General features: G+C 31.8%; 1 protein-coding gene across 1 annotated transcript in view; it reads left to right on the top strand.

The window, feature by feature from the left end:
* Positions 1 to 16213, top strand: part of CCDC178 (coiled-coil domain containing 178) — a 365246-nt gene that overhangs the window by 66849 nt on the left and 282184 nt on the right. The gene's annotated exons all lie outside the window — the stretch shown is intronic.

Here is a 16213-nt window from a genome sequence, read left to right as displayed (position 1 = left end):
CTGCAAACAATGGATTTTGTAACCTAGAAAACATCTTTAAATTTGTTAAATACTTCAAAAATGTTGTCAAGATCAAATTTGTTTTAAATGTAGAAATTAAAGCTGCTTTTCTATAATTTTTCCCCATGTTTTCTTTGAGGTCTACTTCTCCCATAGTTCAGGAATTTTTTTTTTAGAATATAATTTCATCATCTGCAACCCTTTGTTTCCTGTGATATTAAAGAAACAGCCATCTACATTTCATTTTATCCAGTCATTTGATAAAATAATACAAATATGACATTTAAAGATACAGAAATCCTTTGTGATTTTCATATTTTATTAAACAATGACAGGCATACAAAATTTTTTTCATAATTTAGTTTACAGATAAAGTTTGTAAATAAGCAAATTCCTCTTACATATATGATATTTTCATATTTTTGGATGTTGTCTTTTTTAGTAGACATTTAATATTTATTGCTAACTTATTGCTCTAGGCACTGTAAGTGTAAATCCAAACACCATAAAACACCTATTAAACTATACCTTTTGATTAATATTTTTATTTCAAAATCTTTCAAATTAAGCAGTTTATTTTTTAAAAATAAATAAGCTAATAATTATTATTAATACTATTAATGTACCAAATAGGAAACTTCTAAAGGAGCAGAGTGATTTATCTCATGGACACAAAGTTATGAAGTGATACAGCCAAACTGCAATGCAATTTTTGTTATTGTTTTATCATACAATACTTGTTACATGGATAAAATGTGGTAACATATATAAAATTACAGATTGCTAATTTTTTTCACCATAAGGTTTTAATCTCTTATTATGTGTATATTTTATTGTGTGACATATGTATAAAATATTAAATAACGTCTATGAAATTGGCTTTCTTTATTTCAATTTTTATTTTAAAGAAGTTGTTAATGTTATTTAAATATTGATTTCAAACATATGCTCATTATCATTTTGAAGATTTTAAAAGTATACTCAGGTTATAAGAACTATCAGGAATAGATGATTACTTTCACAGAATGTAAGTATCTGTAAAGATGATTTTAAATGGTTTCTCATTTGACCTATTGAAATGATGTATTATATTAAAATTAAATCATTTTAAAATTCTTAGGGTGAACTCTGCTTGGTTATGGTTTATTCTTTTAATTTACTGCTGAGTTTGATTTGCAATTATTTTATTTAAGATTTTGCATCCATATTCATAAGTTAGTCTGTATTTCAGTGTTCTTAATTTGTGCTATATTTGATAGATTTTCTTATCAGGATTATGCTGGTTTTGTAAATGAATTGTGAAGCTTTTCTCCCTTTCTGTTACCTGGAGAATTAAGGTAGATTTAAATAACTTTTTCTTAAAATTTTCATAGAACATCTTGGTGAAAATATGACTATTGCTTTTATTTTTTTTAGATTGTTTGAATTATTGTTTTATTTTTCATGGACAGTTGTTTTATTTTATGATGATTAGTCTTATCAGGCTATATATTTATCCTTGATATTCATTTATAATTTTTAATGGTCCTAGAAATAATCCAAATGGATTAAAAATTTCAAATGTAATATAATACAATATAGAATTCTCTTTTATACTTTTGCTTATCTCATTTCTAATCGTATGTGTATTTGTCACTTTTTAAATTAGATTTTTCAAATTTTTAAAAATTGAATTAAAAAATAGAGATGGCTCTTGGACTTAGTAATTCTACAATTTTCCAACTTCTGAAATGTTAATGTATGTTTCTATAGTTATAATTTTCTTTTTGTTTCTTTAGGTTTATTCTCTTTCCTTTTACTTTCCACTTTCCTGTTTTGAATGCTTCATGTTTTTGGTTTTAAATCTTTCCCTAAGGTAAATTGTATTTCTTGTTATACTTTGCAGCAAAACCCCTTGAAAGGATTTTCTGTGTTCATTGTTTCTATTTCTCTCCTTGCAATCCCACTTCAGATGATTTCCAGTCAGGCTTTCACCACTATACTACACTGCAGTTGCTACTAATGGATCCTATTTTCTTCCTTATGATCTTTATAAAATTGGTGGGATTCATTACACAAACTATTATCTAAAATTATTTTAGACACTTTTTGAATGGCACAAATACTTAATTTTATCCCTCAAAGTTTAGAATACACTCATGTGAGTAGAAGAAATTATGATCTATAATCTCACTGTTTAAATATAGTCACTGTTAATATTTGTTTTATAGAGACAGGCTTGTAGTATATTTTAAAAGGATATTATGTGCGTACAGTAATGATGACATGTTTCTCTTTATATAAAAACATTGCAAAATCATCTTATATTTTACAATATAATTTTAATCATTGAGAGTCTCTTAGTCCCTTGTTACTGGACATTTAGTATGTTTTCCGTTAAGTATTATAAACAAAGCTGTTATTAATGTCTCTAAAACTTAAAAATATTAATGTAACTACTAATTTTAACAAAAAATATTGTGATGGAAAAATAATGAAAGTTGAATCGTGGTATAGTATTAGAAGTTCAAGTAAAAATCATATGCCTTATATTTCTGACAAGTCTTAAATGATTTGCCTGCATTTTCACATTTTCCAAAATTCTGAAAACTTTTAATTTTGCCCTTTCCTCAGCTCACTTTTTTAAAGACAATATTTCCATTAATTAAATTTCTTGGCTTTCATATCATTAATCCTATAGAGGTATTATCTACTGGAGCTTGTATGGCAACTAGTTTGTAATTTAAGATGTGGGTTATACTATTTTACTCTTTACTTAACTTCAAATGTTGTTGATATTGGCATTGATTCATCACTTAAAACATTAACCAAAAGTACATAATGACTCTTGGTGTTTACATTGTTTTAAATCTAGGGGTTTTTCCCCTTGATATCATTTGTGATTTAAGTTACTTTTTCTTTGGAATGAAAATTCCTTGATTTTGTCTTTATCGAACATAATCTATATTATAAAAGAGATAGATTTTGGAAATTTTATAATTGATGAGTGAAATAGCTAAGAAAAGTTACTGGCATTGCAGTAAATAGCACAGACTTAAAATCACTATTGTTTTCTATGCATTTGGTGCCTTATGATTAACTTTTAGATGAAACAGTCCATTGTGATTTTGTAAATATTCTCTTCATCGTCCAATGGATTTCTTGTACTCCACTGTCTGCTCTTAGAGACAATTCCTGTGTATTAACTATTGTAAATATTGGTTGCTTCCAATAGTATTCTTTAAAGGATAACAATGCTACAATCTTATAAATTCAGTTATTTTCTAATTGTTGTGTTGGTTTTGTATATGTTAGGAAAAAAGCCTATAGTCTATGTCACTGATAAAATTTTAGTTAATATTTTTGGGTATAACTTAAAAATATTATTCAATTACTTTTTTATTAGCATATAATTGCTTTACAATGTTGTGTTAGTTTCTGCTGTACGGGGAAGAGAATCAGCTATATGTATACATATATCACCTCCCTCTTGGACCACCCTCCCGCCCCCTGCATCCCACCCATCTAGGTCATCACAGAGCACAGAGCTGAGCTTCCTGTGCTTTATAACAGGTTCCCACTAGCTATCTATTTTACACCTGGTAGTATATATATGTCAGTCCTAATCTCCCAATTCGTCACACCCTCCCTTCCCCCACTGTGTACATGTCCATTCTCTACATCTGCATCTCTATTCCTGCCCTGGAAATAGGTTCATCTGTGCCATTTTTCTGGATTCCACATGTATGCGTTAATATACAATATTTGTTTTTCTCTTTTTGACTTACTTCACTCTGTATGACAGTCTCTAGGTCCATCCACATCTCTACAAATGACCCAGTTTCATTCCTTTTCATGGCTGAGTAATATTCCATTGTATATATGTACTACATCCTCTTTATCCATTCTTCTGTCGCTGGACATTTAGGTTGTTTCTATGTCCTGGCTATTGTAAATAGTGCTGCAATGAACATTGGGGTACATGTGTCCTTTTGAATTATGGTTTTCTCAGGGTATATACCCAGCAGTGGCATTGCTGGGTCACATGGTAGTTCTATTTTTAGTTTTTTAAGGATCCTCCGTACTGTTTTCCACAGTGGCTGTATGAATTTACATTCCCACCAACAGTGCAAGACGGTTCCCTTTTCTTCACACCCTCTCCAGCATTTATTGTTTGTAGATTTTGTGATGATGGCCATTCTGACTGGTGTGAGGTGATACTTCATTGTGGTTTTGATTTACATTTCTCTAATAATTAGTGATGTTGAGCAACTTTTCATGTGCCACTTGGCCATCTGTCTTCTTTGGAGAAATGTGTTTAGGTCTTCCACCCATTTTTTGATTGGGTTGTTTGTTTTTTTTCATATTGAGCTCCATGAGCTGTTTGTATATTTTGGAGGTTAATACTTTGTCCGTTGCTTCATTTGCAAATATTTTCTCCCATTCTGAGGGTTGTCTTTTCATCTTGTTTGTAGTTTCCTTTGCTGTGCAAAAACTTTTAGGTTTCATTAGGTCCCATTTGTTCATTTTTGTTTTTATTTCCATTCCTCTAGGAGGTGGATCAAAAAAGATCTTGCTGTCATTTATGTCAAAGAGTGTTCTTCCTATGTTTTCCACTAAGAGTTTTATAGTGTCCAGTCTTACATTTAGGTCTCTAATCCATTTTGAGTTTATTTTTGTGTATGGTGTTAGGGAGTGTTCTAATTTCATTCTTTTACATGTAGCTGTCCAGTTTTCCAAGCACCACTTATTGAAGAGGTTGTCTTTTCTCCATTGGATATTCTTGCCTCCTTTGTCATAGATTAAGTGACCATAGGTGCGTGGGTTTACCTCTGGGCTTTCTATCCTGTTCCATTGATCTATATTTCTGTTTTTGTGCCAGTACCATAGTGTCTTGATTACCGTAGCTTTGTAGTATAGTCTGAAGTTGGGGAGCATGATTCCTCCAGCTCTGTTTTTCTTTCTGAAGATTGCTTTGGCTATTCGCGGTATTCTGTGTTTTCATACAAATTGTAATATTTTTTGTTCTAATTCTGTGAGAATACCATTGGTAATTTGATAGGGATTGCTTTGAATCTGTAGATTGCTTTGGATAGTCTAGTCCTTTTCACAAGGTTGATTCTTCCAATCCAAGAACATTGTATATCTCTCGATCTGTTTGTGTCGTCTTTGATGTCTTTCATCAGTGTTTTATAGTTTTCTGAGTACAGGTCTTTTACCTACTTAGGTAGGTTTATTCCTAGGTATTTTATACTTTTTGTTGCAATGGTAAATAGGGTTGTTTCCTTAATTTCACTTTCTGATCTTTCATTGTTAGTGTATAGGAATGCAAGAGATTTCTGTGCATTAATTTTGTATCCTACAACTTTACCAAATTCATTGATTAGCTCTAGTAGTTTTCGGGTGGCATCTTTAGGATTTTCTATGTATAGTATCATGTCTTCTGCAAGCAGTGACAGCTTTATTTCTTCTTTTCCAATTCATATTCCTTTTATTTCTTTTTCTTGTCTGATTGACCTGAGTAATACTTCCAAAACTATGTTGAATAAGAGTGGCAAGAGTGGACATCCTTGTCTTTTTCCTGATCTTAGAGGAAATGCTTTTAGTTTTTCACCACTGAGAATGATGTTTGCTGTGGGTTTGTCCTATATGACCTTTATTATGTTGAGGTAGGTTCCCTCTGTGTCCACTTTTTGGAGAGTTTTTATCATAAATGGGTGTTGAATTTTATCAAAAGCTTTTCCTGCATCTACTGAGATGATCATATGGTTTTTATTCCTTAATTTGTTAATATAGTGGATCACATTGATTGATTTGTGTATACTGAAGAATCCTTGCTTTCCTGGGATAAATTGCACTTGATCATGGTGTATAATCCTTTTAATGTGTTATTGGATTCTGTTTACTAGTATTTTGTTGAGGATTTTTGCATCTATATTCATCAGTGATATTGGTCTGTAATTTTCTTTTTTTGTAGTGTCTTTGTCTGGTTTTGGTATCAGGGTGATGGTTACCTCGTAGAATGAGTTTGGGAGTGTTCCTTCCTTTGCAATTTTTTGGAAGAGTTTGAAAATGATGGGTATTAGCTCTTCTCTAAATGTTTGATAGAATTCACCTGTGAAGTCATCTGGTCCTGGACTTTTGTTTGTTGGAAGATTTTTAATTACAGTTTCAATTTCATTACTTGTGATTGGTCTGTTCATATTTTCTAATTCTTCCTGGTTCAGTAGTGGAAAGTTGTACCTTTCCAACAATTTGTCCATTTCTTCCAGGTTGTCCATTTTATTGGCATAGAGTTGCTTGTAGTAGTCTTTTACGATCCTTTGTATTTCTGCCATGTCAGTCGTAAGTTCTTCTTTTTCAATTCTAATTTTACTGATTTGAATCCTCTCCCTTTTTTTCTTGATGGGTTTCGCTAAAGGGTCATCAATTTTGTTTATCTTCTGAAAGAACCAACTTTTAGTTTTATTGATCTTTGCTGTTGTTTTTTTCATTTCTATTTCATTTATTTCTGCTCTAATCTTTATGATTTCTTTCCTTCTACTGACTTTGGGTTCTCCTTGTTCTTCTTTCCCTAGTTGCTTTAGGCATAAGCTTAGATTGTTTATTTGAGATTTTTCTTGTTTCTTGAGGTGATATTGTATTGCTATAAACTTCCTGCTTAGAATTGCTTTTGCTGCATCCCATAGGTTTTGTGTTGTCATATTTTCATTGTCATTTGTTTCTATGTATTTTTTTAAATTTCCTCTTTGATTTCTTCAGTGATCTCTTGATTGTTTAGCAGTGCACTATTTAGCCTCCATATGTTTGTGTTTTTTACAGTTTTTTTCCTGTTATTGATTTCCAGTCTCATAGCATTGTTGTTGGAAAAGATGATTGATATGATTTCAATTTTCTTAAATTTTCCAAGGCTTGATTTGTGACCCAAGATGTGCTCTATCCTGGAGAATGTTCCATGTGCACTTGAGAAGAAAGTGTATTCTGCCACTTTCTGGTGGAATGTCCTATAAATATCAATTAAATCTATCTGGTTTATTGTGTCATTTAAATCTTGTTTCCTTATTTATTTTCTGTCTGGATGATCTGTCCATTGGTGTAAGTGGTGTGTTTAAGTCCCCCACTATTATTGTGTTACTGTTGATTTCCCCTTTTATGGCTATTAGCATTTGCCTTTTATATTGAAGTGCTCCTATGTTGGGTTCATAAATATTTATAATTGTTATATCTTCTTCTTGGATTGATCCCTTGATCATTATGTAGTGTCCTTCCTTATCTCTTGTAACAGTCTTTATTTCAAAGTCTATTTTTCTGATATGAGTATTGCTACTCCACGTTTCTTTTGATTTCCATTTGCATGGAATATCTTTTTCCATCCCCTCACTTTCAGTCTGTATGTGTCCCTAGGTCTGAAGTGGGTCTCTTTTAGGCAGCATATATATGGGTTTTGTTTTTGTATCCATTCAGCTAGTCTGTGCCTCAGGCCTATCAGCCAGTAAGATAGGAACAGAGTCCCACCCATCAAAAAAAATGAGACGACAAAAAAATATATAACTGATGAAGGAGCAAGGTAAAAACCTACAAGACCAAATAAATGAAGAGGAATAGGCAACTGACCTGAAAAAGAATTCAGAGTAATGATGGTAAAGATGTTCCAAAATCTCGGAAATAGAATGAAGGCACGGATCGAGAAAATACGAGAAATGTTTAACAGAGACCTAGAAGAACTAAAGAACGAAGAAACAGAGATGAACAACACAATAACTGTAATGAAAAGTACACTAGAAGGAATCAATAGCAGAATAACTGAGGCAGAACAATGAATAAGTGAGCTGGAATATAGAATGGTGGAAATAACTGCCAAGGAGCAGAATAAAGAAAAAAGAATGAAAAAAATTGAAGACAGTCTCAGAGACCTCTGGGACAACACTAAACACACCAACATTCAAATTATGTGGGTCCCAGAAGAAGAAGAGAAAGAGAAAGGGTCTGAGAAAATATTTGAAGAGAGTGTAGTTGAAAACTTCCCTAACGTGGAAAAGGAAATAGCCACCCAAGTCCAGGAAGTGCAGAGAATCCCATACAGGATAAACCCTAGGAGAAACACACCAAGATACATATTAATCAAACTAACAAAAATTTAATTCAAGGAAAAAATATTAAAAGCAGCAAGGGAAAAGCAAAAAATAACATACAAGGGAACCCCCATAAGGTTATCAGCTGATTTTTCAGCAGAAACTCTGCAGGCCAGAAGGGAGTGGCAGGATATATTTAAAGTGATGAAAGGGAAAAACCTACAACCAAGATTACTCTACCCAGCAAGGATCTCATTCAGATTCAACAGAGAAATCAAAAGCTTTACAGAAAAGCCAAAGTTAAGAGAATTCAACACCACCAAACCAGTTTTACCTCAAATGCTAAAGGAACTTCTCTATGTGGGAAACACAAGAAAAGAAGAAGATCGGGCTTCCCTGGTGGCGCAGTGGTTGAGAGTCTGCCTGCCAATGCAGGGGACATGGGTTCGAGCCCTGGTCTGGGAAGATCCCACATGCCACGGAGCAACTGGGCCCGTGAGGCACAACTACTGAGCCTGCGCGTCTGGAGCCTGTGCTCCGCAACAAGAGAGGCCGCTATAGTGAGTGGCCCGCGCACCGCGATGAAGAGTGGCCCCCGCTTGCCGCAACTAGAGAAAGGCCTCGCACAGAAACGAAGACCCAACACAGCCAAAAATAAATAAATTAATAAAAAAATAAAAAATAAACAAAAGAAAAAAAAAACTGTTTAAAAGAAGAAGATCTACAACACCAAACCCAAAACAATTAAGAAAATGGTAAGAGGAACACACATATCTAAAATTACCTTAAATGTAAATGGATTAAATGCTCCAACCAAAAGACACATATTCAATTACTTTTAATTGAAGTTCCTTATAGAAGGGTGTGGTTCACATATCCCTTAAATTAGAAGGAAACTTAAGGATGTTGTCCTCCCAACCACCTCAGTGTAGTCAAAATAGGGAAGTGATTATCTAAAAAGATTTTAGATAGACCTGCTCTACCATCTAATGGAAAAATATATATATACGTATATCATACTAATTTACTGATTTAAAATTTATTTATGGTAGTTTTGTCATTGTTTATCTTGGAATCTTCCAGGGGTGATATTATTTTATCTTCAAATAGAGATATGGTTATTCCTTCATTTTTTTTTATGCCTTTTAATTTTTTGTCTTCTGTTTACATTGGTCAATACATGAAGTACAGTGTTAAATGATAGTAAAGATCATGGGCATCCTTTTTATGTCCTTCTCTTAATGGGATTGCTGCTAGTTTTTTCCCTTGAGTAAGAGGCCAGCTTTAAGATTCAATATGCATTTTATTATGTTAAAAAAGTATTTATCAGTTTCAATTTATTGAGTATTTTTTAAATTGGGAATGGATGTCAATTTTTGTCAAGCCTTTTCTGCATTTAGGGACATGTTCATGTAATATCTTCTCTATAAATATAGTGAATTATATTGATGGATTTCCTAATGTTGAACCTTGAATTATTAGAATAAATCTCATTTGGTCATAATATCCCATCCTTTCTTAAACACATTCCAGTTTTCTTTTTTGTCTCACCATTCAACCAGAATATCTCTGATTTAGGTCAACAGTGATTTCCACATTGCTAAATCTAATCATTGTTTCTTTGTTCTTATCTTCTTTAACTTACATGTAGCACTTAACCAAGTTGGTTATACCCTTATCTCTGGAAACTTTTTTCTCTTGGCTCTAAGAACACATACTATTCTTGTTTCTTCTTACTTTTCTGGATTCTTGTTCTCAGTTTCCTTTACTGGTTTCTCTTTATCTCTCCACACTCCAGACATTTGAGAATCCAAGGGCTTATCCTCTTATTATAAGCTTTGTATATGTAACTGCCAACCCAGTCTGCATTTAGATGTCTAGTGGGTTTCTCAAGCTTAACTTTTCGAAAATTAAACTTGATATCCAATTTCATTATACCTGCAGCCTTCCCCATTTGAGTTTATGACAATTCAGTCCTTCCAGTTTTTCAGACCAAGACCTTCAAAATACTCATTAAAATCATGTATTCATTTATGTTGGGAATTACTTGTCCAATTATGCATATGTTCAGTTTTCACAGATCATGCCAAATATTTTCCCAAAATTGTTATACATTTTTCTACTCAGACCACCATGTATGAGAATTCCAGCCTCAGATTAATACCATCATCTAATATTATCTTTTATTTATTTTTAACTATTGTGCTTTTGTTGAATTTATCCTACTGTGGTTTTAAATTTGCATTTCTATGATGACTCATGAGGTTGAGAATTTTTAAAGCAATTCATTTAAAGCAATTCATTTAAAGCAACATTTAATGTTGTTTTAATCTATCGTAGAGTGTTGGACTCAGATTTCTCCTCCACATTCTGGTTGTGACCTTCACTTTACACCTTTTAGATACTCAATTATCTCATCTGAGCAACTAGATGTGTGTTAATTTAATATGTTGATAATCTACAAGAGAGATTAGGGTTTAAGGTGTTGATTAAAGGGGAAGTACTTCATGAAGTTGTTAAAATTATTCACTGAATTAGTTCAAACCACCAAATACACATACGTGCTCTCAGATTTGTAAATGGGTGATCAACCATTAATCTTTAATGTGGACTTTTCTGAAAACTTCTCACTCCCTATTAATTCAATTAGAACTTCAAGTCTTCTTGGGTAAAAAATTCATGCTTCTACATGACTTTTATGACTGAGAACTGCATCAAAAATTAGGATATACCACAAAGATGTTTTCTCATTCAAAAACCTAAAATGTCCTAATACAAATTTAAAATAAGTATTGCACATTAGGGGAAAAAAATAAATCCAACAAAACTGAAGCCATGGAATACACCCTTTAATCATGTCAAGTTAGATGTGTCTCATTTTCTCAATGACTTGGTTACAACTTTATCTGAGAAATGCATTCAAAATATGTTGCAGTATCTAAAAAGCTTGATTAATAGTTTTTTCATGATTATTTACCAAGCAATAGTAATAATGAGTGGGTATGAAAGCTTGAATATCACTTAGGTAAGTAATTTGTTAGTTTCTGAAGAAAATTTTTGGAAAATATTTCAAAGGTTTCTTGAAACGAAAATTTATAAAAAGTCTATTTTCATTTGGTTTAGAAATTAAGTCTAATGTTCAATTACCTTGTTAATTTATATACAGGTAAATGATCTTATAATTTATTGAACTTCTCATCTTAAAGTTATAGCATCAGCCCAAATATTCCTTTAATTATGGATGGTAATTCTTCTAAAAATTATATTTAGTATTTCTTTTGGTAAATTGAATACATTTAGTACTACTTTTAAAAATTTTTATATTAGCTGTTTATTTCATCAAATCGTTTTTAATTTTATTTTTAAAGTTACTCTTTATGGTATATAATATTGGATTTTAATTGACAATAACAATAGTTTCTTTTTAAATAAATTAGTTGACTTAAGAAAATTGTTAAATGTATAATAGTACAGGTGGTATGGTATGTAAATGTGAGTAAAATAATAAAGAGGATTCAGAAATGGTTTGGAAAACAATGTTCTTTTGAATTATTTGTCATTAATTTCAGGATTTTGTTGCCTCTTAGAAATATTGGCCTTGTATTTTAATTGTATAATTCAGTGGTTTTTAGTATATTCACAAGTTTATGGAACTATAACCACTATGTAATTTTAGAACATTTTAATTATGCCCAAAAGGGACCCTATACCCATTAGCAGTCATTCTCAATTCCTTCCTCCCCTCAGCCCTTAGCAACCAACAAATTTACTTTCCGTCTCTATGGATTTGCTGCTTCTGGACATTTCATAGACATGTTGTAGAATCTATCAGTACTTCATTCTTTTTATGTCTGAATAGTATTCCATTGTATGTATATATCACATTTTGTTCATTCATCAGTTGAAGGATGTTTTGGCTGTTTCTACCTCTTGGCTATTATGAATAATGCTGCTATTAACATTGATGTACAAGTTTTTGTGTACATGTTGTCATTTCTCTTGGTTATATACCTAGAAGTGGAATTTCTGGGACATATAATTGTGTTTAACATTTTAAGGAACTGCCAACTATTTTCAAAGTGACTGCAACATTTTATATTCCCACCAGCAATCTATGAGGGTTCTAATTTCTTCATATCCTCAGCAATAATTGGTATTGTCTATCTTTATTATTAAAACCATCCTATTGGGTGTGAAGTGGTATCTTGTGGTTTCAATTTGCATTTCCCTAGTCACTAATGATATAGAAATATTTTTCATGTGCTTGTTTTCCATTTGTTTATCTCCTTTGGAGAAATGTCTTTTCAAATCTTTTGACCATTTTAAATTCAGTTGACATTTCATTATTGAGTTGTAAGTATTCTTTATGTAGCCTGGATATTAGACTCTCATCAGATAGGTAGTTTGAAAATATTTTCTCTTACTCTGTAAAGTGTCTTTTCACTGTTGATAATTCTTGAAGCCCAAAAGTTTTTAACTTTGATGAAGTCTTGTCTATTTTGTCTTTGGTTACCCATGCTTTAAGTGTCATATCTAAGAAACTGTTGCCTGAACCAAAGTCACAGGATTTATGTCTATCTTTTCTTCTGATATTTTTATCATTTTAATTCTTACATTTAGGTCTTTGATCCAATTTTAGTAATTTTTGTATGAAGTAGGGGGTCCAAACTCGTTCTTTGCATGAGGGTATCCAGTATCCCAACACCACTTTTTTAAAACACTATTTTTCCCCATTGCATTATCTAGACACCTTTGTTGAATTCAGTCAATCATTGATTTATTTAGGGACTCTGAACTCTATTCCATTGATTTGTATGTCTTTCCCTGTGCCAATACTACCATGTTTTGATCACTGTAGCTTTGTAGGATGTTTTAAAATCCAGAAGTGTGAGCCCTCCAGTTTTTTTCTTTCAAAGATTGTTTTTGCTATCCTGGGACCTTTGGGTTTTCAAATGTATTTTAGGATATGCTTGTCAATTTCTGAAAAGAAGTAAACTAACATTTTGAAAGGGGATTGCATGGAATCAGTAGATCAATTAAAGGAGTATTATCATCTTCTAATCCATGAACAAAGGTGTCTTTCCATTTATTTAAGCCTCTTCAACTCTTTTCAACTATGTGTTATAGTTTTCAGTATATAAATTTTGCACTTTTTAGTAAAATTTATTCCTAATAATTTTATTAATTTTGATGCTACTGTAAATGAACTTTTGTCCTTAATTTCATTTTTGTATTGTTAATTGCTATTGTATGGAATAAAACCAATTTTTCTGTGTTATACCCTGCAAGTTGCTGAACTTATACTAGACTCTAATAGGGGTTTTTTTTGTAGATTCATTAGGATTTTCTATGTATAAGATCTGAAAATCTGTAAATACAAATGCTTTTATTTCTTTCCTCCCAATATGGAAACCAGATTATCTATTTTTGTTGCGTAAATACTCTGACTAGAACCTCAAGTACAATGTTAAAAATGAGTGGTGAGAGCAAACATCCTGTTCTTCCTGATCTCAGATGTTAGCATTCATTTTTCATCATTAAGTATAGTGTTTGTTTTTCATACACTTTTATATCAGGCTGAGGAAATTTCATAGGTTTTTTTTTGTTGTTGTTGTTAGGTAAGTGGTTTCATCATGAAAGGGTGTGGAATTATGTAAAATAACTTTTCTATATCCATTGAGAGGATCAGGTGAATTTGATTCTGTGTTATATTAATACAGTATATTACATTAAGTGATTTTTGCATGTTGAAACAATCTTGCATTCCCAACATGAATCCTACTTGGTTGTGGTGTATAATCCCTCATATATTACTGGATTGTTTGCTACTATTTTGTGGAGGATGTTTGTGTTTATATTCACAAGTGATATTGGTCTATAGTTTTATTTCTTGTGATGTCTTGGGCAGGATTTGGTACTGGGTAATATAGCCTCGTAGAATACTTCTTTCCTAATTTGTAAGAGTTTTTGAAGAACTCTTGTTAATTCATCTTTTAACATTTAGTAGAATTCACCAGTGAAGCAGTCTACTCCTGGCCTTTTTTGTGTGGGAAGTTTTTTGATTATGAATCTCTTTACCTGTTATATATGTATTCGGGTTTTCTATTTTTTCTTAGTCAGTTTTGGTAATTCATGTCGTTTTAGTAATTTGTCCATTTCATCTTGTTTATCTAATTTGTCGGCATCAAATGATTTATAATATTCCATTATAATCATTCTTATTTTTGTGAGGTTAATAGTAATGTCCCCTCTTTAATTTCTGATTTTAGTAATTTGACCTTTTTTTCTTAGTGTATCTAGTTTTCTTAAATTTCTTGACTTTTTCAAAGTACTGTCTTTTGGTTTTATTAGGTTTTTGTTGTTGTTTATTTTTTTGTATACTCATTTGTTACCACTCTGAACTTTATTATTTTCTTTCTTCTACTTGCTTTGGGTTTCATTTGCTCTACTTTTTCCGTTTCCTTTAGATGTAAAATTAGATTATTGGCTTGAGATCTTCTTTATTACAGGCATTTACAGGTATACATGTGTTGCTCTAACTTCATCCCAAAAGTTTTACTATGTTGTTCTTTAATTCTCATTCATCTCAAAGTATTTTCTAATTCTTGAGATTTCTTCTTTGACCTGTTGGTTATATAGGAGTATATTGTTTAATTTCCACATATTTTTGTATTTCCAAATTTGACTCTGTTACTGATTTCTAATTTCGTTCCTGTGTGGTTAGAGAAGATACTTTACATCATTTTAATCTTTTAAAATCTAATGTGACTTGTTTTATAGCCTAACAGTTAGTTTACCGTTTGTCCCAATCATTGTCTACTGTCTCAGGTGGCCACAAAGTTAATCAATTGCCTGTTCTACTTAAAATTTTGACAATCATGGCTTGGGAGAAAATATCCTGGTGAGATGTTTTGTACTGGGAGAGCTCTGCATCGAGAAAATACAGATGTCCTTGCAGATGGAGTCATGCAAAAAACCACCAGACAGGTCAAATAATGACAGTTCTGTGAGAATGAGGCTTTGAAAGCATTCCAGATCAGTTCTGCTCCCTCTGGTGGCTGCCCAACTGATGGGTTTCTCCACAAATGTGTGCTGTTCAAGGCTATCATGGACCTGGAGGGAACGATTAGGACAAGTTAAAACACCACAAAGATCATACCTCTTACTCAGATTAGACTGATTATCTTGAATAGGTGCTCCCTATTTGCTGCAAACCTTCACTTGATTTCCAAAGTTCTGAAAAAAGCTAATTTTGACTCTTTTTTTGGGCCAGTTTTCTCATTACCTTTATGGAGAAGAGTTTTCAGATATTCTTAATGGACCGTGTCCACTGATACCTTTCATAAGGACTATATCTCAGAAAATTGGGCTTTTATTTTACATTTTTCTCAGTCTTATTTTTCCTTCAGTCTTGTTTATGGTATGTTTTTCCACACAACTTTTGTAAAATATGCCATCAGACATGTCAACAAATCTTGGTTTACTTGACAAGGTGACGTTATCCTTCAGCCCAAGATTATACAAATAAACTCATATTGATTACTCTAATAATTTGTACTGTTTTGTATTTATATTTAGGTTATTATTAATTATTATTAATCTGAAATTTATTTTTGTTATAATGTGAGTTAGATGTGAAGTAGAAAGATAACTTTGTCTTTCTTTTTTAAACAGAGGTTCTACATTCTTCCAATCCACTAATTAAAGTAAATGATTTCTCTCTCACTGAATTCAAATACCATTAGATCTATTTCTGGGCTCTAGTGTTTCCTTCTGTTCTTTATTGCAATGCCAAAAATAAATACTCCTTAATATAGTGGTATTATAAGACATTTTAATATCTGGTAGCAAGTTTCCAACATTATTATTATTTTTCACATACCTCTTGGCTAGTCTCACATAAGTTTTCTTCCATATGAATTTCATGAAGTTTCAAAGAGAATACTCCTTTTTATCATGTCTTATATTAATTTTGTGGTAACTGACAGTATATCTTATTAAACCTTTCTATGAAATATCATTTTTTCTTGATTTAAGCTTTTAAATAAGAATTTTTGTTTGCTGTATTATAGGTCCCCCCCCCCTTTTGTGTTGAATTTATTTCCAAATACTTTATATTTTTGACAAAAGTTTTTAAATATTGTCACAATATATTTAACAGA

The sequence above is a fragment of the Balaenoptera musculus genome, chromosome 14 (assembly GCF_009873245.2).
Source record: "Balaenoptera musculus isolate JJ_BM4_2016_0621 chromosome 14, mBalMus1.pri.v3, whole genome shotgun sequence".
NCBI classification, from domain to species: domain Eukaryota; kingdom Metazoa; phylum Chordata; class Mammalia; order Artiodactyla; family Balaenopteridae; genus Balaenoptera; species Balaenoptera musculus.
The sequence above is the reverse complement of the archived record's forward strand: the minus strand, read 5'-3'. Positions and strand labels throughout refer to the sequence as shown.